This window comes from Muntiacus reevesi, chromosome 7 (assembly GCF_963930625.1).
Source record: "Muntiacus reevesi chromosome 7, mMunRee1.1, whole genome shotgun sequence".
Taxonomy (NCBI): domain Eukaryota; kingdom Metazoa; phylum Chordata; class Mammalia; order Artiodactyla; family Cervidae; genus Muntiacus; species Muntiacus reevesi.
In genome coordinates, this window is record NC_089255.1 from 84,904,916 (window position 1) to 84,928,731 (window position 23,816).

Below are 23,816 nucleotides of genomic sequence, written 5' to 3' on the forward strand. Positions count from 1 at the left end.
TTACTTCATTTCTCTCAGTCTTAGTTTTCCTGTCTGTAAAATGTAGATAACAATAATTACCTGTATGGCAGATACTGTTGATAACCACGCAATAGTCGCTTTCCTCCTTAGTGCTCTGCTTTTTTTTTTTTTAATTTCAGGAATCTACTCCCTGTTCCTTGTGCCCAGGGAAGGGAAGGGAAGGGGGAAATCCTGATTAGTCTAAATAAATCTTGGTATCTTGTTCCCCTTGCCAGCGACTCTTTGGGGGATGGATCTGTGGCTCAGTTCTAGTCAATGAAATATAGGGAGGGATCTTTGGGGGTATGTCTGGAGAGTTGTTTTAGGAAATATTCCCTTCCTCTTAAAACATGAGAGAAACAATTGTCCTTATGTAGCTGGACATTATGTCTAGATCGATGGCTGGGCCCACAGCAGCCATTTTGTTATGATGAGGACAACTACTTAGAGAACTAAGCCAACACCCTAAGGATGACAGAATGGAATTGTGGGAAGAACTGGGGTCCTCGTGGCATCATTCAGCACCTGGAGCCACTCATCTCTGGCCTTTTTCCTGAGGTCATCTGTCCCTTCACCGTTCAGTGAGGGACACCTGGCTCAATCCCGTGTTGTTAAGGTTGCTGTTACTTGTAGCTAAAGGGATTCTAACAGATCAACTCACAGAGTAGTGGTGATGACTAAACAAAATAAACTTAATGAAGCACCTGGCACATGTTTAATTCTTAGCAGTTATTAGAGAACTTCCTCTGAGATGTTCTGAGGCGAATGCACGCATGACCCCAAAGACATGGCAGATGGTTACGCAGTAAGGTTTAAGGCAGTGCAGAGATGGGTGGGTACTGGAATGACAACAAAGATGACAACGACAGTGAAATTCATCCAGTATGTCAGGGAGCTTCCTGATGGAGCTTCTTGGGCCTGTAAAAATGGTGTTCCTTTGTACTTCTCAGGCTTCCTGTTACCCTGGTCAGAATTAAACACTGCACGACACAGGATTTTCTGCTTTTCTGCGGGCGGCCACACTTGTGCAGTCAGGGTGGTCCCTGATTACCCTGGGGCATGGAAGCCCTGCTCCAGGACGGAGGCTAGAGTGTAATTTGTAGCTCCGGGAGGAGCCAAGATTCAGAAGCAGAACTAACATACCCACACCACGCAGAACGTGGCCTGCCACGGACAAGAAGCACACACAGGCCCCCTCCGAGAGTGCCCGGCGAGGCCCCGCAGACTTCGCCACCTCCATGGACCTGCCTTTGCGGACACTGGGGCCGGGTGTCCCGCCTGACTTTTGGCCGGCTGGCCGGGCCAGTTTCCCTCTGTGCCAGCCCCGTGGCCCTTCTGAACCTTGTTCCAAGAGCACTCAGCCACGCCAGTGTCTGCCAGACTCACGTCCGCCCAGCTGCCTGGGCAGCCCTGGCAACAGGGCACGGGGCAGAGTTTGTGCGAGGACAAGGTGGCCCCTGCGGGAGGGTTGTGGGGGCAAGCCAGGAGACAGCCTGGAGGAGGAAGCGGGGCAGAAGCCACAGATGCGAGGCGGTCTCGGCCCCCCTTTAGGAAGGCCTTCTTCCTCTTAGGAGCTGGTTCCAGGCCCCCTTTCCCTCCAGCTGCCCTCTGGCTGTTTACTTCTTGCCTGGCCCCTCTCTCTGCCCAGTCAGCTTCAGCACAGCCCTGCTTCCCAGGGCTGACGTTCAATTCGGTCACCAAATATTTATCTAGACCATCCTATGCAAGATGTCATATTCCAGCTAGCTGACTGCAGGCCAGAGAGATACAAAGGACAGCAAGATTTAAGTAGAAAGGATCTCAAATTGGTGTTCAAACTTCTCTTAGCCTCAGAACCTTCCTCCACTCTACCTTACAAAAACCCAAGTACTTAAGGAGAAAAAAAAAAAAAAGCAAGGTTGCTCCTGTATGAATCTGGGGCAGGGCCCGTCCCCTTTGGCCAGAGGTAGACTCCACGGACAGAGTCTGAGACGCCCTGACCTAAGACCACAGGGGAAACTGAGGCCCAGGGAAGTGACTTCCCCCCGAGACACACTGCAAGTCAGTAACTCAGCCAAGTTCAAAGTCAAGTGTCTGAGTGCGTGGCTCAGTGCCGTATCCACTGGACTGCCCTTCCCCTTGGCGCTTGTCTCAAAATCCACTTGAGAGAGAGGAGGCAAGTCAACCCAGAATAGAATGCAGGTGCGACAGGCCAGTGAAAGAGCCGCGGTTCCAACACAGGGAGAGAAGCTGTCAGGAGAGGAGGGCGGGAAGCCAGGCCTGTATCTGGAGGGGCAGGGTTTGACTTGGAGCGTGGCCGGGACGTGGTGGGCACTTGGGTGGTGGGAAAGAGGCAATTCCAGGCCCCAGATAGCATGGTCAGCTAAAGCCTGGTCGTTCAAAGACCGGGGTTCCAGCCCTGACTCTGCCATCACAAGCTAGGTGACCTTGGGCCAGTGGCCTCCCTGGTCTAGGTTTGTTTCCTTCCATGTAAAACGTCAGAAGGGGAGTGAGCCAGCTGGTCCACTGTGATGTGCCCTGATGCCTTCTCTCCTCCCACGAGGCTGGCCCTCCCCTTCCCACTGCCACTGCCAGCGTCACCACCCAGGACACCCCCCAGTGTGTGCCAGGTGGCTGGAACCAACACCGAAGAGGAAGTGTCCCCGGGTGCCCCACCAGAGCAGCACGGAGCTGGCAGGCCTGCCCAAGGGGCCCGCCCAGAGCTTTGGGGAGCAGAACTGGGGTAGGAACCGTCCTCTTCTGGGGAGGGTCCTTTCCAATCCCACTCTCCCTTGAGGCCCAGGCCTCAGCCAGTGGCCGCCCCCCCAACATGCTCCCCACCTTGGAGCAGAAAGGGGAGGTCTCGAGGGTAGCCACTTAATAGCCCCAAGCCTCAGTACTCTTGTTTTTAAAGTGATGTGAAAATAGAAGCCTAGCATTCTTGTTTGTAAAGTTGGTGAAGCTTGTCAAGTGCCTAGCCTGGTGCCTGGGTTAGAAACCAGTCAGTAAATATTAGATGCTATGCGTTGCTGGGGAGCGGCTTGCTGGGGACAGCTGCACAATTGGAAGGCTCCTGAGGTTAAGCAGGCTGGTTCAAGCGGGGAGGCGGGGTGCGGTAGTGCAGTGTGTGTGCAACCCACAAGCACCGGCAGGGAGGACCGTGATTGGCACCTGGGGAGGCTGGTGTGAAGCCCACAGGCAACAATGTGTGCGCGCCCCCTGCTGGCTGGGGGCAAAAGGTGCAGGCCTGCCGGTTCTTCGGCCCTGGGGCTGGGAAGGGGGATTCCTCTATAGCACAACGTGGTTGCTGCTGCCTGGTAGGTTGAACCCAGCACCCACGGTGTACCTCTGAGGCGTCACCCACCTGGCCATTTGCCAGGTTTTTTGGAGGGACGACTGACAGCGAGTGACAGACAAAATGAGTGACAGGTAAGTTAGGTTTTTGGGAGCCAATTAGTTTTCGAGCCAACCCAGCCTCTGAGACCATGTCAGAAGCTGTTTCGGATACAGCAGTGACCTAAATTTCCTGCATCTTGGACTTGCCGTGTGTGGAATGACCTTAGACAGGCCACATAAGCCCTGTGAGCTTCAGTCTCCTCGTCTGTAGTTCATAAGTCGTCTCTGCCCCTCCCCTCCTCTACCAGAAGGAGGGACCCTAGGGTGGATCTCAAGGATGCTGTATTTCGTAGGGGGTGGGGGGGCAGTTAAAAGCCACTACCAACAACTATGCCTTCTCAAGGAAGCCTCATCCTTGGAACCCGTCCTGTGGGTCTCTGGTGCATTCAGAAGGGACCCTGTCGTGCTCCTGGGGCATGCCAGTCTCCCCAGGTTCTCCCACCCACCAACCAGGTACCCCGGAAGACCCCTGACTCTGGCCCCTTGAGCCCTAACCTCTAATGGGAGGTCATTGGAGTGGATGTGGGAGGGTCCTGGGAATGGGGCTGGGATGGCAAGTCCCCACGCTGCATGTTCCAGGCCACAGCGGATCTTTCTGCTGGGGTTACCTGGACTGCTTCGCCTCAATGTCACTACTGGGGGCCTTTGTCTTCTCAGATCCCTATTCTCTCCCAGACTGCTGGGTGAATCTGGTCTCTCTTAGTATGGCTTGGAGGGCTTGTGGAGGATAGGGAGAGATGTTCTCAATGACTTTTTATTAAGATCTGCCGTCACTGCCACAACCAACAAATTTCTACTCCCAGTGGCCCTCACCGTGGATGTGCATGGACACACACACATAGCAGAAGTCAGGGTTGAAACTAATCAATGCCAGAGGAATGTTTTAACATCTGTATCAAAACTACCCAAGTTTATTTTTTGAGGAAGTCTGTGGTATCATCTCACACTCCGTATGTATGCGTACTTCTGCATTCATTCATGTAACAAGGTTTTATTGAGCTATTGCCAGATATTGAAGCAATAGCAGGAAATAAACACAAATCCTACATAAAGCTTACATTCTACTGTGTGTCTCTGTGTTTGTTGGGGGTGTAGGGGGTGGTGAGAGAAAAATAAATAAGCAAGTGGAACAAACATGACATTTGAGGGTAATGTGTGCTGTGGAGAAAACCAAAGCAGAAGAGGGGTTGGTGCCCCAGGATGGGTTGGGGGGTGGGCAATGTTAAATGGAGCCGTCAGGGAAGATCTTACTAAAAAGGTAACATTTAAGTAAAGATCTAACAGAGGTGAGAGTGGACCCAGTAATCATTTGGTAAAAGAGGGCTCCAGGCAGAGGAAATGGCGGTGCAAAGGCCCTGAGGCAGGAGCATGCCTGATGACAGAGAGGCTGTCCTGAAGAGAACAGAGGAGGGGAATAGGACACATGGTCAGGAGCAGGCGGTGTTGGGCTTTGAGGGCCATTGGGAGGATACTAGTGTTTACTCTGAGTGAGATGGAACCATTGCAGGGCTTTCAGCAGACAGTGACATCATCCATCCTGTATGGGAAAAAGATCATTCTGGCAAGGAGATTGGCGGGAGAGTAGGGGGACTGGTGAAGGGATCGAGGCAAAGGATGGTGGCTGGGACCAGGGGGGTGGTAGCCAGGTTAGTGAGAAGTCAGCCACTTCTGGATGTACCCAGAAGTCAGGGGAGATGGCCTGAGTTAGACAAGAAGTCCTCTGTTTTGATTTCAGTAAGTATTTCTTCTGCATATTTTGATGTTAGTCCCTAAGACATGTAGGGAAAAGGAGTAGTGTTCATATACACAAACATACTTAATATGGCAACAAGCGAGTGTCTACTACAGGGCCCCACCTGGCTCCTAAGGTCAGGACCCTCAACCCACAAGGGGCCTAGGGACAGTGGTCCTTCCCTCGCAGGCATGTTGTGAGGACAATGCATGCAAAGCACTTACAAACTCTTTAGACTCAACAAAGAAAAGCTATTTTTATTAATGAAGTACGGTCAAGGGTTCTCTGTACCCTTTTTCCAACCCATATAGGTAATTTCAGCTCTCTTCTGAAAGTTCAGAAGTTAGCACCTGCCTTGTAAATAGGGCACCACAAAATGCTCTTTAGAGACATGTGTTGGGGAGAAGTTAATCAGGGTAGGCTTCCTGGAGCAGGAGTTAGGCTGACTTCCTCTGAAGTCTGACTCCTCTTCCAGTGAAGAAACTAAGGCTCAGTGACATTAAATAACTTGCCTGAGGTCCCAGAGCTAGAAACTGGCAAAAGACATCCATGCTTTCCTGGCTCAGAAGCCACTGTTCTTAGCCAGGGTGCTGCCACGGTGACAGGCTGTTTCCATCAGAGGAGAACGATGGCCATTCATGTGAGGACCTGGAACAAGAGGATTTGAATGGCTGTCACTCAAATCCGGGTGGAGCACAGGTATGGGGACCTTGGCATGGCCTCACTAATAGTAATAAATTATGATTATCTGGTGAGCAGAGCAGTGTGCCAGGCCCTTGGCACCAGGTTTTAGATGCATGATTTCATTTAACTCTCATTTTGCAGGTGAGGCAACTGAGGTCTGACAAGCATACTAGTCTTGCCTATGGGTGTCAGAAGTGAGACAGGAACCCAAGCGTTTTCATTCTTTATTGCAATATAACAGTGGACTCAAGATGTGGCTTTAAGCGACAGTGCACCGGTTCTCCTGATTTTGTGAGTCGGCAGTCTGGGCAGGGCTCAGCTGGTTGGTTCTTCTGCTCCATGTGGCATTAGCTGGGATCATTCTGCACTCAGCTGGCAGCCGGACTGGGAGGGAAGGACCAAGAAGACTTATTCACATGCCTTGCACTTCAGCACTTCTCTACGTGGCCTCCCCCATGTGGCTGGTATGGTGGCTTCAGGGTGGTTGGTTTCTTACATGGTAGCTGGCTTCCAAAGGCATGAAAGCAGAAGCTGCCAGGCTCCTTAGGGGCTTGGCGTGGAGATGGCATAGCTCCTTTGCACCGAATTCTGCTGGTCAAAGCAAGTCACGAGACTATACCAAGTTCAAGAGGAGAGTAAATTTTTCCTGTAGGTGGACATGGCAACATGCACATCCTGGAATGGGAGATGCTTGTGGCTATGGCAGGAGACTAAAAACCATCCCCAGCTTCCCCACTGCCAGCCCTCCTCCCAGGCCTAACTCCAGGAAGCCCTCATTTCCAAGAATTCGCTAAAGTCCGCCAGGCCCCCACCACAAGGGACATGCCTATGTTTTGTCTTATCTGGCCCCCAGCCCAGTAACTGATTCATGCTCTGCACCCAGCTTTAGAATAATTTATCTTCTTTCCTCTGAGAAAGGCACCATTTCCCCCTATTTCTTGGGGCCCCATCACCTGAGTTAGCCTGAGCATGTCTTGTTCTCAGGACCCTAAAAGAACCAAACATGTGATTTACAGGCAGTCAGCCACCTGCGCAAGAGTGGGTCGGATTCACTTTGCAGGGGCAGCACCCAGCTTTCCCTGAAGAAGAGCTCCATAAACAAGACTTTCTGGCACCAAAATCCATGTGCTTGGGCCTTGAACAAAGGAAAAGAGAATCTTCCTTCTCCAGGACCAGTAGCATCATCGTCCCCTGGAAATATCTAGGGTTGCAGTCCTCCCACCCCCACCTGCTGAAGCAGAACTTGCATGTTAACAAAATCCCAAGTGAAGCATATGCATGTTAAAGTTTGAGAAAACTGAGGTAGAGGTTTCCAAGGTAAAGAACAGAAACAGGTTGGGAAGACAGATGGCAGTGGAGCCCACCTGCAGTGATGAGGCATAGGACTCAGCCTTGGCTGATGGTTGGAATCACCTGTGGCCTTTTAAAAGAAATTCCTGATGCCCAGTGTGCACTTTGATCAGTTAAGTCTTAGGTCCTGGGGCTGGAACCCAGGCATCAGAATTTTTTAAAATCTCCTCCAGTGATTGCAGTGTGCTATCAGGGTTGGGAGCCATTGTTTTAGGGTCCTCCTTCTTAAAGGGCTTCCATGGTGGCTCAGATCGTAAAGTATCTGCCTGCAATGCAGGAGACCTGGGTTTGGTCCTTGGGTTGGGAAGATCCCCTGGAGAAGGGATGGTCAACCCACTCCAGTAATTTTTCCTAAAGAATCTCATGGACAGAGGAGCCTAGCAGGCTATAGTCCATGGGCTCGCAAAGAGGTGGACAACCAAGTAACTGGCACTTTTATTAAAGTGCAGTCTGAGGATAGTCCATGCCCAAACCACTTGAGACACTGATTAAATATGTAGATTCCTAGGTCCCACACTGGATTTTTGAGTCTAAATCTCCAAGCTCAGGGCACAGGAATCCACGTATTTTCCAAAATCTTTACTTTTTGGCCACACTGTGCACCCTGTGGGAATCTCACTTCCCCGACCAGGGGTTGAACCCACATCGCCTGCATCAGAAGTCAGGAGTCTCAACCACTGGATCACCAGGGAAATCTCTAGAAATCCACCTCTCTAACCATCTCCCTGGGTGATTTGAATGCACGCAAAGTTAAAGACCGTTGGTTTAGGACCCTGAATAAAGAACAATAGTAAACAATAATAGCAAGGATGTTTCTAAATGCTACAAAAGTCTAATGTGCAATAATTAGAAAATACAAATGAGTAAAAGTAGGAAAAAAAACCAACAAAAATCTGTCCTCCTTCTGCCCAGAGATCACTGGGGGCCCCCTCGGCACCCACCCTAGAGAAAGGAAAGAGCCTCCATCCCCCAGAGAAGCCGCCACCCGTCACCGGGTGGGCTGTGATGCCGGCCCCCCTCCACTGGCAGGGTGGAGCCTGTCATCTGGCCCGGACAGAATTATTGCCTCAAATTACATGGTTGATTATCAATTACTTGTGTCCGTGCGAGAGCATGTGTGCGTGTGTGCCTAAGTGTCTTTGCAAATCATTAAGGGTCGTAATTCTGGATTATCGTTGATTAACGAGAGGGAGGCCTGGTACCTCCAGCAGCCGGGATGGCAGCCCCGCAATTATGTCCCAGCTGATCAGTAATTGGCGCATCACAAGATGATTTCTGTCTCCAGGCGGCCTCCTCCCAGCTTCTCCTACCGACTCCGCGATTAGCACCATTGCTCATTCCTTTCAGGCCCTGGGCTGAGTCCAGAGGCCTGTTCTCTAGCAAGTGGATGTGGTGGGGCTGGCTTTGAAGACCACCACCCAAATGAGGCGGTGATAGTGGTGTGTGCTGGGAGGATAACGGTGGCAGAGGTGTCGCTGGGTGGAGGAGAATGCTGGCCTGAGCTTGCAACCTGGGGCTGCCTTACCATCATCCTTTCCAGGAAGCCCAGGGATCATTCTCTGAGCTCGCCGCCCCTCTCCCCCTGCATGGACGGGGACACTGAGACCTAGAGAATGAAAGCAGCAAATTGGGGGGGGGGGGCAAACCAATTATTCAGAATAGCACGGTTACATGAATCCAACCCCACGGAGCCGAGGAAAGACCAAACATACAGAAGGAGCTTCTCCACCTTCGTGTCCATCCTGGGGCGGTTGTCACCTCCCAAGTCACCCCTGCCTGCCTCAGTTTCCCTGAGCAATGGTGAGCGTTTGTCCTCCTGGGTTTGCAGACAGATGCCCCAACTCCCAGCGGCTGCAGGGGAAGTGCCCTGAGGAATGTGTGGTGTTAATTCAAGGCAGCAGCGTCACCCACCTGGATGGCGGCAATGGCCTCTGATCAGTTCCCCCCACTTCTCCGTGAGTGCCCAGTATCCATCACGCTGGAGAGGGAGGGATGTTTATAGCGACCTGACTTATTCCCCATGAGATACCATCCCTCTGCACGGTGTGACTCCCCGTGGCCCTCAGGATAAAGTCTGGATCCCCAGCCTTCTCTCTTGCTGCATCCCACCCATCTTCTCTGCCCAGCACAGACCCACTCCATGGTAACTCCATAGGTACCTCCCGCTGCCGGTGTCCTTCGCTGGGTCTGATCCCTCTCCCTGGTATCCCTTCCCCCTCCTCCCATCATCTTTCATTTGAACACACCCACCTGTAGGAGAGGCAGGAATGCTTTAGCTCAGACTTGGGCTCCAAGGCCCAGAAAGGGGGTTCTGCCCTCACTGGGGACCAGCAGTGACAGAAACAGAAATTTTAAGGTCGGCTTTTCCGTGGGGGCTGGTGTTGCGGGAGGATGGGGAAGGCGGGGCCGTTCCGGAAACCTTCCACATAAAAGACTCTCCCATGGCTGCAGAACCACCAGGCAGTTTGTTTCTGGGCCTTGCCAGCTGTCTTGGCCATTTTCATTTTTATCTACTTAGGGTGGTCAGCAGGTCATGGCAAGCGGGAGACGCGATGCTAATGACTCCGGCTCCACGTGGCGACCATTCAGGAAAAAGCTGCAATGTTCTTTCTGCCACATTAATCAGAGAAACGCATCAAGAGCTGTTGCGTGGAGACAGCTTTCATCCCAGTACCTGCCCTGCATACTAATCACCACCCCCTCCTGGCTGTGAGTCAGCTCCATGCCAGGCAGGCAGTGAGGGAAGATCAGAAATGCCCGCTCCAGGCCCATGCGGATAGGCAGAGGGGCAACAGTCACGTCCCAACGCCCTTCCCCAGACAAACACCGCATGGGCCATCACTGAGCCCCAGCAGGTGGGGGGTTGCAGATTCTGGAAAAGTCCAGCCAAAGGCAGACCCCTGGGTTAATTCCTTGGTTTAGGTCTTACCCAAGACCACCAGAGGGAACTCGCTAGCAGCTGATCCCTGGACGGGGTCTGATAAAAGCAAGCAGGGCCTCGCTGGCAGGCACTTTGAGAACAATAAGACATAGCTTTAGATAGCGTTGGATGGCATCCCCAACTCAATGGACATGAGTTTGAGTAAACTCCGAGAGTTGGCGATGGACAGGGAGGCCTGGCGTGCTGCAGTCCATGGGGCCACGAAGAGTCGGACACGACTGAGCGACGGAACTGAACAGACTGAATATGCGCGGCAGGCATACATCGTAAACACTCTGGGTGGATTAGTCAGTTTACCCTCATGCAACCCTGTGAATTGGGTACCCTTGCTGGTCCAGCTGTGCAGATGAGCCAGGCAACACACAGACAGGTCAAGTAACCAACGCAAGGTCACACAGCGGGTAATACCAACTGGGTGTGAACCCCCGAACCTGTGCTCCAAACCAACCCCCTCTGTTTCCCCTCACTGTGCTACTAGAGCCCAGAGTCGCCTGAGCTGGTGGTCACCGGGACAAGCCTCTGAAAGTCTTTTGCCTGTATTCATTCATTCACTTATTCATTCACACAGCAACTATTTGTTGAGCACCTGTCATGTGCAAAACACTTTGCTGGGCACCAGGGAGACAGTGGGAAACAAAACAGATATACACTTAAAGAGGGAGACTGGCATCAACTGAACATTTTCACAAATTCATAGTAAATGCAAAATGTGATTAAGTGCCATGAGAAGTGCGAGGTCCCACAAAGGGATATAGACGGGGACACTCATGATGCTTGGAAAAGTCCAGGAAAGTTTCCCAAGGAAGTGACAGATGAGGAGGGTGGCTTGCACCAGCGCTTCTCAAAGCATGGTCCCTGGACTGGCAGCATGAGGTCACCTGGGAACCTCTTAGAAATGCAGATTCTTGGCCTCACCCCAGACTGACTGAATCAGGGACTGTGGGGGTAAGGCGGAGAAATCTGGAATCTCTTGGGGGGAGATCCTGAGGCACACTCAAATGTGAGACCTACTGGCTTAACGCAAAGGCCCGGAAGTGGGCAGGAGCAGGCATGTTGGTGCAGCTGGAAGGGGGGCCTGCAGCTGGCAAGGGGGAAGTGGTCTGAGATGAGCTGAACGGGGTTTGGTCACCTGGGCCTTGTAGCCATCCTAAAGGGTGCAGCCCTACACCAGCTCCCATCACCAAGAAGCCCAGCCAGAGGGCTCGCCAGCCCCGGGGACCCTCAGGTATAGTGGCAGGTCACCCAGGGGTCCGGTGTGACTGACGCGAGAGGACAGAAGTGACCGTGTCATATGGCTTCTGACCAGTCACCTGACCCTCCCAGTGTTTTGACTTCCAGGAAGTACCGATGAGATAGTGGACCCCACTGCTGGGGAAGTGCCTCCGTCCTCAACGCCGGGAAAGGAAGTTACAATGGAAACTTCTCCTTATTCTCCAGAAGCGTCTGGATCTCAGTGAAATCCCAGCCACAGCAGAAGCAGCAGCTGGCTATGACCCACTGGGTGGAGAGCTGGCTGGGTGTTGACGTCGCCAGGAGCTGAAGTCAGGTTCAGGGTGGTGGGATGGAGGCTGGGCTAAGTTCTCTAGCTGAGCCTGGACATTTTCGAGGGGTCAGCGCAGAAACAGATGAGAGTTAATGACGACCAAACAGCCCCTGGACTACCGAGTCGGGTGGCATCTGTGGGGTCCCTGCTGTGTGCTGGACCCTGTCCGAGGCCCTTTCACAAGTGCTGTCAGAACTTCCAGGCTTTCAGATCTCTCCTCCTGTCATTCTGTCCACAGAGGCATATCGATGACTGTTTGTTTGGACCTGGTATGTCAGGACACAGTGGTGAGCAGGACAGACTGTCTTCTCCTCATGGACAGCCTCGTGGGGAAGACAGAGGAATATGAGCACTCCAGCAAAGGAGCTCCCAGTTATTTTTTAGGGCCAACTGTGAGGGTTCTGTAACTCTTCCCTTGGACTGCGAGGAGATCCAACCAGTCCATCCTAAAGGAAATCAGTCCTGAGTGTTCATTGGAATGTTGATGCTGAAGCTGAAACTCCAACACTTTGGCCACCTGATGCGAAGAACTGACTTATTGGAAAAGACCCTGATGCTGGGAAAGATTGAAGGCTGGAGGAGAAGGGGACGACAGAGGATGAGATGGTTGGATGGCATCACAGACTCAATGGACATGGGTTTGAGTAAACTCTGGGAGTTGGTGATGAACAGGGAGGCCTGGCGTGCTGCAGTTCAGGGGGTCACAAAGAGTTGGACATGACTGAGCGACTGAACTGAACTGAACTGTGAGGGTCCGGATTATTATTTTTATTAAGAAACATTTCATTTCTTCAAGAATCTGTTGCAAGGAGAAAGAAACCAGGAGAAAATACAGCCAGTTGGAGATGCTGGCATTGGCTTTGTCCCCGGGGTTACTGTTAGCCGTCACTGTAGGACCTGAGGGGAGGGACGGAGGTGCGGTTTGAGCTCATCAGAGGGCCAGGCGCCCCGCGTCTCTCTAAGACAGCCTGGACAGTGTTCCCCGCTGGGCTCTCCCGGGCTGGCCCACCTCTCCATGAGGCTTTTTCACAAGATGCTCAAGGAATTCCTGCAGAAGAGATACCTCCATCTTCCCTCCTGATGTGGAGACCTGCAAACAAGACTGAGAAATGGAGGCCACAGGCTCGGCGGGAGGTAGGGAGCCACAAAATAGAACATTTGAAACACATTCTCATTTCCCTTCTTGGTCTTCCGCATCTCCCCAACAGGCATCTGAACTTGGACTTCCCTTCCACGAGCTCTGAGGAAAGCACCATATGTCAGTTTCGTCAGGCCCACAGGCTGGTTTCCATCCAGCCCACTCTGATTTCCTCCCAGCTGTAGTTCTGCGGAATGACCCATCCCTCCTGGGGCACGCGGAGGAAGAGAGACAGCAGCAGCTGTGGACACATACCGAGCGCCTGCCACCAGCTGGGAGTCATTCTGATGACGTGTGTGTTGTTGATGTACAGTCCTGAGTCCCGCTGCCATCATCCCCATTTTACAGATGGAGAAACTGAGGTGCAGAGGTGTTCAAGGACGTTCCTAAGGTCACCCAGCTAGTGGAGGCAGAGCAGGGATCTGAGGCACACTGATCATCGCACTTGGCCGATTTGCTATGACTGAAAACCCCATCTTGGCTAAAAGATGTTGGCTGGATGAGGTAAGGGTTTAGAGGAAGGAGGTCCCACCCAGTCGGTCAGGAGTGGGAACACCAGAGGAAGGATTAAAGATCCATGAGAAGGGGCAAGGCCGGGCCGATCCGTCTCCAGCAGAGCAGGGTCGAGCCCAGTGAGTGAAGCCAGCACAAGCCAGGGAGCCCCGGGAGGGCTGGAAAGCAAGAAGGACTGCCTGGAGGCAGCCCCCTTTGGAGAGCTGGTTAGGGAGCCCTCAAGAGACCCTGGAGGCTGGCTTGGGTCCCTTGCCCAGCTCCAGTCCTTATCACAGGCCTCCTACTGCTATTTCCTCTGCCCCCCAGGGCTGAGTGACAAGTGCACCCTCCCTGAAGCCTGTGAGGAGTCAGGCTGCACTGGGCGTGGAGGGAGGGAGCGGTCCTCTGGGCAGAGGGACCCGGGCTCACACCTCTGGTCCCCCCACCCCGACAGCTGTCAGCCTCACCTGCAGGATGGCATGGCTGAGAGGCGCGAATGAGCTAAGTTGTCGAGAACCCAGGGAGGCTCCTGGCACACCAGGGGTGTGTGACCCGTGTGCCTGCCCCTGTTCTTCCTTCCAGAACAAGGAAGAAGGAAGGCCAAGTCCCCCACCCCCACCCCGGGCCTTGGGGGCTGGGCCTGTCGCAGGTCCAGCGGACACAGGCCTCTAGGATGGAAGGGCACCTTGGTCAGAAGAGCGCCCAGGGTGGCTGCAGTCCCTGCCCCAAGCCTGGCAGGCGAGCAGGGCGGTGCCAGGCCAGGGCGGGAATCTGGGGGCCCTGGCTTGGCCCTGGGAATGGCCCTGCCTGACTCCTTTGACCCAGAGGCCTGGCCTGGCTGGCTGAAGGCTCCAGCAGCCTCCCCCTGGGGCCCGAGGCGGGAGACAATGCCCGTCTTTCCCTCTTTCCACCTTCAGCCCCTGGCAGGGGGCCCCTAAAGAGAGGAGCTCCAGCTGCAGCCCCTTGGACTCCTTCCCACACATCGCCCCGCTGCAGGCCCACCTTGGAGGGGCTTCACCCCGCAGGCTGTCTCTGCGGTGTCAGCTGGAGAAGCCAGCCACCACGGAAGGCCAGGATGGAGGTTGGGCCGTGACCGGTCCCTTCTGATGCCACAGGGGACTTTGATGCGGCTCCAGGTCAGGTCTAGCTCTCCCGGCCAGGGTTCCGCCTTCAAGAGAAAAAAAAAAAAGAAGGGCGCTGGGGGGAGTTCATCTTCCCAGGAAGAACAATGGGAACGGGAGCTTGAGGGAGTCAGGCAGGAGCACCTCGGAGCGGAGGGCACTGTTCTTGACACCAGCTTTGTTCTCGCCATAAAAAAAATGTGAACACAGTGGGAGGGAGGTTCAAAAGGGAGGGGGTTATATGTATACCTATGGCTGACTCATGTTGAGGTTTGACAGAAAACAACAAATTCTGTAAAGCAATTATCCCTCAATAAAAAAATAAATAAAAAAAAAAGGGAAATACCTTAGAGGGTGAAGTTGATAAAAAACAGAAAGTATCATTCATTACCCCATTAAAGAATTTTGTATTCATTGGGGAAAAAAAATGTGAACACAGAAGTAAAGAGAGAAACAGTGACAAGTCCCTTGCCCCCCCCAATATCCCTGCTTTCCCAGCAGAGACCTATATCAGCAGTTGACTGTATGTCATCCCAGACTTTTTCTAGGCATTTATACACACAACACACACACACACACCCATGTGTGTGATGCCAGGGTGTTTGGGGTTTTTTGCTTTTATTTCAGTTGGATCAAGCTGACCATACTGCCCTACAACTTTCCCCCCATAACAGTATATCTTGAACATTTTTTTCATGACCACATGTATGAAGCACGCGTGTCTGCTGCTGCTTTATTTTTCTCTAATTTCTGCAGATATTCCCCTTGAGGATGTGACACAGTTGATTCAACCACTGCCTTTCCACTCACCCCCTCACTCAGGGTCCCTGTTGCCGGCCCGACTCTGGGGAGCCTGGTGTTTAAGGTAAACGCTTCCACTGCACAGCCCCGGAGACCCTGCCCACGTGCAGAATGCAGCAGCCACTCCCTACTCCCCTGAACAGATAAGGGTCTCCAGTTCTTTCTGACGCGAACAATTCTGCAACCAGCATCCCCGCCCTTGCCTCTCGTTGCACATACACCAGTCTTTCTGGAGGCGCTGATACCTCGAGGTGGAGCAAGGAGGCAGAAGTGTGTGCATCCCGCATGTGAGACCCCGCCAAGGTGTGGGAGGGCGCAGCCAGCCTCCTCCACCCCCAGCCTGCTAGCGCGTATCCATCACTAGCTGCTGGCCCGGCCGCTGCTTCCAGGAAATCAATTGCAAAGACTGAGGACTGTCAGCGGCTTGCACACTGGGGGCCATCCAGGGAGTAGATGAAATTGTAGGAGAAAACCACACAAGGCTCAAGACCGCTCGCGATGGAGACCCTGTGGTGACCTCTCCGGAGGAGTTTAAAGGAACGCAGACACCACTCACCCTCCATCATTCACCAGCAGTCCACCTGCGGGCGCACAGCCCTCTGTCCTTGGAGAAGTCGTTCCTTGTTAGCAGGCCTGGTGGGACGGGGAGGTTGGTCCGGGGCCCAGGCCGCCACTGCACAGGGCAGGAGACCTCCAGGCCGGCTTCCCTGGAGGGTGGACCCAGAGGACCCCACAGGGCCCTCGGCCGCTCAAGGTCAAGGGACCTGCCCCCTTCCGCTGGCCCCTAGAGGCGCCATCTGGCAGCCAGGCAGTGATCCTCAGAGATTGCCCTCCACCCCGCCCCCGGGCCCACGGATGCTGCAGCTGAGCACAGACCACCCGCCCACCCTCCCCCGACCCCCCGCCCTGCTCGGATCCAGGTGCTGGCATCACGCCTCAGGTCTTCGAATCCAGCTGCACTCGCTTGCCCTGCCCCTCTGGGAGGAGGGGGCTCCGGAGGGCACTGTGGAGTGGGGGAGGACAGCATGGACAGATCCAGCCTTTTCCTTACACGCGAGGGTGAGCCGAGCCTTCCCCTGGTTTCAAAGCAGCTAGGCTTATAAGCCCCCCACCCTGCACCCCCCACCCCCCTCTTTCTTCCTCTTCTAGACCCCAGCCGCCCACAACCACACGTGGCCCTGCACACAAAACCCAGTCACAGCAATGAACATGGGGAAACACACAACCATGTTCTTTTCTGTAAGCAGCTGTCTCCCGGTTCTGCAGACCGACTTACCAGCTAATGATGAAAAGATAACTCTAGCTACAATCATTGGGCAGTGTGCCAAGTGCTTTATGGATATTATCTGACAATTTTCTTCACAAAACCATTAAGTAGAAGCCGCTCTGAATTTATCGGTGGGGAAATGGAAGCTCAGAGACGTTAAGTGACTTGATCCAGGTCACACAGCTGCTGAATGCTAGAGCCAGGACTGGAAACCAGTTCCCCATCAAACTCCAAGTCTGTGGGTTTAACCCTTGTGTTACCCTACTTACTTCGCTTCATTTCTTCTTCTAGGTCATCCCAAAGACCAGGTTGAACTGGTCAGTTTCCCAGGGCTGACCCCCGGCCTGGATGGGGCTGCTGCTCCTGATCGCTGAAGCTGAGTGAAAAGACTCGCCATCTCCTCCATGTCCGGATATTCTGACCCTCTCACGAGCATACCCAGTCCCCCCTGGGCCAGTAAGACGTGACTGGTCACCTGCCTGCCAGGGAGCACTTGGCGGGGGCATCTCAGCCTGAGGACCGTGGAAATCCCTCTCAGCTCCACCTCCCCACCTGGGTCCAGGTGGCGCCTGGTTTCAGGGCTGTTCATCCATCCACAAGCAGCCTGGGAGGTGGGAGAGAGACAGGCGGCCCCGTTCCAGAGGGGCTTGCTGCCCTCGTGTGGCCCGGGCCCGCGGCCGCTGCGTCTCCCTCCTTCCATCCTCCTTGCTGCTCTCCAGTCTTCCCCGGTGCCGAGGACCCACACCCAGTGCCAAGCCCAGCGCAGGTGCCCAGGAGAGGGCGGCAGAAAGACCAGGGAAATTCCCAATCACCAGGTAATACCCCGGAGCCAGTAACATCAATGGATATGAAGTCTACTTATTTGTTGAGCTGAAAAGATGCCCTAGTCTATTGTTCTGTTTAAAAAAAAAGGAAGAAAGCAGGTCTTAAAACTACTGGAAAAGACCCTGATGCCGGGTAAGATTGAGGGCAGGAGGAAAAGGCGGCGACAGAGGGCGAGATGGTTAGACAGCATCACTGACAGGACATGAGTTTGAGCAAACTCCGGGAGATGGTGAAGGACGGGAAAGCCTGGCGCCTGCAGTGCATCGGATCACAAAGGGTCAGACACAACTTAGCAACTGAACAACAACAACAAAGCAGTAAGAAAACCTTTTATTAATGAAAGAAAATGTTCTCTATGTATCTAATCATAGAAAAAAGGATATTTGCCAAGATGCTAACAGATGATTTTTGTTGTCTTGGCTTATCTGTGTTTTCTCTTTTTCTCAATGAACGTCAATTACCCACATAATTTTAAAAAGCAATAAAAATAAACCAATCCCAGACTGATTGCACATCTTCCTGTCTTCATCCCTACGCCCAACAGCTCTCCAAAAAAATAATCACAGATCCATAATTCTGGACCTTCCCTTCTCTCTCCTGTCATTTCCACATCTCAGCGGGTATGTGCTGGGTTGGGGTTGGGGGGAAGAGTCCTACCTGCTCCAGGAAGACTTCCCCTGACTAATGGGAGGTGTGGCGGCTTCGCGCAGGGGGCCTTTTCTCTCTGACCCAGCCCTGCCCAGAAGCAGTGCCCCAAGGCCCTGTTCCCTTCCTTGGTGCCCTTTCAACAGGAGGAAATGCTCCATTTTCCACTGCAGTGTTGGCTTCTGCAGGCTGAGCCCACTTCCCCGAGGCCGAGATCCTCAGCGGCAGCCCCCGCCTCCGCCCCCCATAATCACGTGGACTGGAGCCCCAAGGCAAATGGCTCCACCGCTGAGAGGTGATCCTGGCAAAATGAAGAAGGAGGGAAAAGAAGCCACAGAAGCTCCTGATCACCAGAAAAGAAAGAGCCATGCTTGAGGATGGGGCTCTGCGGATCCCTTCCAGCAGGATCTGAGGGAAACGGAGAAGGAGATGGAAACAGAGCTTCCTGAGCACTGACCACATGCATATGGTGGACCCTCCAAAGACACGCTGTCACCCCCTCCCTTTGTGCAGTTGGGGGTGACAAGGTGCCTGAGCCTCAGCTTCCGACATCTCTGGGGCTTCACCCCGAGTCTCACATCAGGGCAGGCTCCGACAAAGGCCTCTGGGTGGAGAAATTAGTGTTTGTGGGCAGCTCCCCCCCCCGACCATATTAGCCACTGCCCAGGCTCCCCAAGAGCCACAGACACCCCTCTGCTGGACGGGGGGAGTAAAGAGCGGCTCGGACCGAGTGTTCTCCCCAGGGACCAGCTCTCGGAGCGCCTGCTACTTTAATGATGAAGATGGCTACTGTCCTCGTCTGGCCATTAGAGTAGCAGCCATCAGCGAGGCAGCCTAGAGGGTCCTGAGAGCTGGCCGTCCGTCCGGAAGAATCCAGGCTTCAAGGCAAAGGAAGAGGACATTTAGCCCCTGTCTTCAAATCACACTCCCAGAGGTGACCATCACCAGGGACCCAGAAACCAGGCTCCCACGCCCTCCAGTCAGCTCATACACACACAGGACAAACGCAGCGGTTGGTGTATCTGATTGAGAGGAGGAGACCCTCGCTGATACTCTTCCAGCTCTGTACCGAGTCACCCGGGTCAAGTCATTCCTGCCACCATAGCTCCCCTTCCACGGCGTTGTAGGGTCAATAAGGGTTTCAAAGAGTGTTGCTGAAGAATGCTCAGCCCCTGGCAGCATCTCCTCCCTGCACGGGGGTCTCGGAATGAGTTCCATGCCCTGAGCACCTGGGTTTGTGGGCAGGTGGTGGCTCAGACGGTAAAGAATCTGCCTGCAGTGCAGGAGACCCAGGTTTGATCCCTGGGTCAGGAGGATCCCCAGGAGAAGGGAATGACACCCCACTCCAGTATTCTTGCCTGGAGAATTCCATGGACAGAGGAACCTGGCGGGTTCCAGTCCTCGGGGTCGTGAACATTGGGGACACGACTGAGACTCTCACGATCGAAGCGTGATTCGTAGCGACACCCTGTGGACAGAGTGGGTAACTGCACCCACCTGGACGAAAGCCACAGGACGCCATCCAACTTTCTTCATTATGTGGAAAGGAGCTGATTGCAATTAATCAGGCTCATCGCCTTTCACAGAGGGCTGTCTTAGAGCTGAAAAAGAATCCCTCCAAAAATCAGAAAACAGCCACCCAGCCACACATTTCCATCTGCCTCCGGTTAGACACCGTTTCAATTTGCCCCTTTTCCAATATTGATTTGATGTTAAGAGGCCAGAGGTCATGGAGGGAGGGTAATGTCAACAAAAATGTCTATAATATTAATAGAAAAAAAACCGTAAAGGGCTCTTTACTCTTGCCGTGAATTGCATGCATTATCTCATTTAATCTTCCCAGCCAACCGTGCAGGTATGCACTCTTACTCCCAACAGTCAGAGGAGGAATTGGAGACTTGGAACATAAGGGAAGGCTAGGTTTCAGACCTGGGCAATTTGACATCAGACCCCCATTCTCTTTAACCAGCAGTCTGTGCAACCTCACTTCCCCCAGTGTCTACTGACTATGTTAATCCCTTGAGGCTGGAGAAAAATCCCAATTTCTGGGGCATTGGCTTGACTCCTCAAACAGAATGCTCTTGAGTCACCCTCTGGGGCAATGATAGGTGAGTGGACATGAAGGGCTTTAGGGTTCAATAGGCCTGGGTTGGAATCACGTCTCTGCCTCTTTTACCTTGGAGGGGGCTGTGAAGATTAGAGAAATCATTTGGTGCTGAGTAGATACTCCAGAAATAGTGGCTATTCTCAACTGTATGGTGTGCAATTTGACCTTGGGAGGAGCCAGCCTGGAAGATTCCTGTAGGTGGCAAATTCTAACTCGACCTCTTTAGAAAACACCACTACTAAGAAGGGTTAGGATGGGGCTTCCCTCGTGGCTCAGGGGTAAAGAACCCGCCTGCCAATGCAGGAGATATGGGTTCGGTCCCTGATAGGGGAAGATCCCACGTGCCTCAGAGCAACTAAGCCTTGTGTCACAACTAGTGATCTTGAGTTTTAGAGCCTGGAAGCCGATGTTCCACAGCAAAAGAAGCCCGAGGACTGCCACTAGAGAGTCACCACCGCTCTCCGCAACTAGAGAAAGCCAGAGCAGCAGTGAAGACCCAGCATGGCCAAAAATTAATAAATAAAATTTTTAAAAAGAAGGGCTTAGATGAAGGTGAGGGCCAGCCTTCTCATCCTTAGGCTTGTGCTGGTTCAGAAGGAGCAGCTCATGCCTCATGGTTCAAAAGATCCCCAAAGGGAGTGAATTAACCAAGCTGGCAGAGCAGACACGAGATCCCGGAACTTTGGGCCCCATCTTTCCACAGAGACCACATTATGTGAAAAACTGTGTCCCAGCAGGATTCAAGTCCGTGCCTCCAGGTATCTGCAGAAACTCTGGTGCTATGAACCAGTCTGGCCCTATCTGTGGCACTTTGTTATGGCAGCTTGAAGAAACTAACATGGTCATAAGAGACATCATGACTTCCCCCTTGCTCTCCCTTGGACCACTCGTCCTGTGGGAAGCCAGCTGCCGTGTCCTGGGGCTACTCAAGCAGACCTATGGGAGGTCCACATGGCAAGGATCTGAGGCCTCCTGTCAACATCCAGCACCAAATTGGCACCATGTGAACGAGCCTCCTAAGAAGCAGATCCGATAGCCCCAGTCAAGCTTTCAGATGACTGCAGCCCCCAGTGACATCTGACTGCTACCTCCTAAGAAGCCTGGAGCCAGAATATCCAGTTAAACCTTTCCACCATCCCTGGCCTACAGAAACTGTGAGATGATAGATGTTTATTATAGTTTGAAATCACTAAGTGTTAGAGTAATATCTGCTACACAGCAATAGATAGCTAATACTGATATTTATTGTATTGGAGCCCCAGTATAGCCTGAAACAGATAGCGTTGCATGTCTTTAATATTAGTTATTGGATTTAGGGCCTGATCTAATCCATTACAACCTTTAATTACATCTGTAAAGACCCTATTCCCAAATAAGGTCATATTCACAAGTACAGGGCAGGATTAGGGCTTCAGTATATCCTTTTGGGGTACACAGCTGGCCCACAGCAACGACCTAACCTTGCAAGTCACATATCTTCGTTTCTGTAGTAGCCAGGGGTACAAGGGTCAGCTCTATTCAGTGTGGGAGGAGACCACACAGGGGGTGACTATCAGGAGGTGAGGATAACGGGGGGTCATCCTGGAGGCTGGCTCTCGGGACATCAGATGGCAGACTCAGCCTGAGACACACCCCCATGTGTAGTCTTCACTAGGAAGCAGTGGGAAGCCAGTTGCACATCACTTGGGCCTCCCCTAGGGCCAGGAGCATAAAAAGGGGTGAACTCTCTGGTAGTCCAGAGGTTAGGACTCAAAGTTTTCACTGCCAAGGGCACGGGTTCAATCCCTGGTCAGGGAACAAAGATCCCACAAGCCACGCAGTGCAGCCAAAAAATAAAAATTACAAAGGGTAGAGTGAGAGAACAGAAGGATCTGGACATAGAAGTTGAGAGAGTAAAGCTATGTTCAAAGCTCCACCCTAATGGAGTTGGGGACCCTACCACCTCGATCTTAAGTCTCCTGGTGTGGGTTCCACAGGCCATTCAAGCCGGGGGCCCCACAGGCCTGTGCCAAGAGGAGGGGCTGTCCTGGATTGGGCAGGGGCCATGTGAGTGCTTCCCCATGGGCCTCTGGGGAGAAAGGCCCAGCGAGGCATCACTTGAGGTGAGGTAGCGCCTCCTAATGGGCAGGATGAAGGCGGACAGGGCTGCTGGATTCTTGAAGCTGAAGATGGACATCACCGGCCATTACCTGGACCAGAGATGCAGGTTGGGAACCTCAGAGATGGAAATCTGTGGAGCACCCAAGGGACTCTCTGGGAAACAGCGTTCATTATCTGCCAGGCTCAGGGAGTTGGCAATTCTGCGGTCACGGAAGAATTGCTGGGGATATCCTGGTGGCTCAGTGGTGAAGCAACCACCTGCCAGTGCAGGAGACGCAGGTTCGATCCCTGGTCCGGGAGGACCCCACATGCTGCGGAGCAGCTAAGCCGGGCCCCACAGCTACTGATGCCTGCAAGCTCAGAGCCTGTGCTCTGCAACGAGAGAAGACCCGGCACAATTAAAAAATGAATAACACTTTTGAAAAAGTTTCTTTAAAAAAAAAGAATTGACCTATTCTTCCATTCTCTTCCTTCTGCCCCCCACCATTCGCCTCTCTCCCTTAGACCCTGCAAGCCGCCAGCACGTGGGGAGCGGAGGCTGTCAGGTGAGAAAACAGAGCACTCCCACAGCCAAGTCCCTGAAAGCTGGCACCCCAATTCCAGGCCTTGGAGCAGAAGGAGGCAGGTAAGTCTCTGAAGGAAGATGGACGCATCATGTCATATCTATAACCAGATGCTTTAGACCTCTAGATCAATCCTGGGCTTTGGGACACAGGAGGGCCATACCTGAGCCTGGTCAGAAGAGGTGTGGGGTCAGCTGGGCTTTCATCCGGGGGCTAAAGCGGGGAATTGCCTCCTTCGCTGAAAAGTTCAATAGGCGGGGATTCCCGGTGGTCCAGTGGTTAGGACGCCACACTCTCACTCAGCCCCGAGCTAAGATCCCACAAAGCGGTGCGGCGTGGCCAAAAGCAAAAGGTTCAAGGAGACAGTGAGAGGCACAAGCTGAGTTGCCCTTTGATCACATCCCATGTTCAGGGACTGGTTTTGCTGAGCTCAAGGGTTTGAAGGCAAGTTGGGTCTTATATTTCCACCTGTGTGCGTCACCCGGCCGGGGGCATAGCCTTGACTAACCCACAGGGAAGTTCCTGAAGAAAAGGCCATCTCAGCTTTTGTCCAGAGTGGAGGACTATTGACTCATGTTTCCTTCCTATCTGTCTGGAAATGACACCAAGAACAGGGGGGAAAAAAAGGACTCCTTGTCCCGGTGCAAAACGCCCACACCCTGTGAACTCTTCACCCCGCTGTGGTCTGACTTCACCCCGGGATGGGGAGATGACAGATGAGGTTGGCAGGAAGGTTCCTGGGAGGACAAGCCTGGTCTGGGAACAAGAGCTGTTTTTTCGAAAGCTCCGTGCACACTTCAGCTAAGTGGGGGAGGGGCCTGAGCAAAGAGGGGAGAGCACCAGTGGAGAAAGTTCTGCTAAAAAAATTAAAATTCCCCGAGGATGTTGGAGCCGTGATCTGAACAGTCCTTTCAGTGTCTTGGTATAATTGGGGGGAAAAAAGGCTGCCTGTGCATCTCCTCTCTCTCACTGTCCTTGCACCAAGCTTGGGAGTAAAGTTTTGTTCCTTCTTTAGGAGTCGGACTCTGAAAAGAAGGGCCCTGGAGATTCAATACTAGGGCCAGGCAGAAGCTGGGACTCTGAAGTCAGAGAGTCCAGGGTCTTCAGCTCACAAGCCTGCGGAAGGTCCCTG

The 23,816-nt window shown here is 53.1% G+C and overlaps 1 long non-coding RNA gene across 2 annotated transcripts; it reads right to left on the minus strand.

The window, feature by feature from the left end:
• Positions 1 to 6,181: 6,181 nt before the first annotated feature.
• Positions 6,182 to 23,103, minus strand: LOC136172476 (uncharacterized). 2 transcript variants are annotated; one of them, XR_010664029.1, is made up of 4 exons: positions 22,848 to 23,103; positions 14,258 to 14,423; positions 13,019 to 13,163; positions 6,182 to 12,715 (listed from the first exon to the last, which is right to left on the minus strand). It is a non-coding gene; the product is annotated as an uncharacterized lncRNA (long non-coding RNA). The 2 variants fall into 2 exon arrangements; XR_010664030.1 differs by having other exon boundaries at positions 6,182 to 12,865.
• Between the last annotated feature and the right edge of the window lie 713 nt (positions 23,104 to 23,816).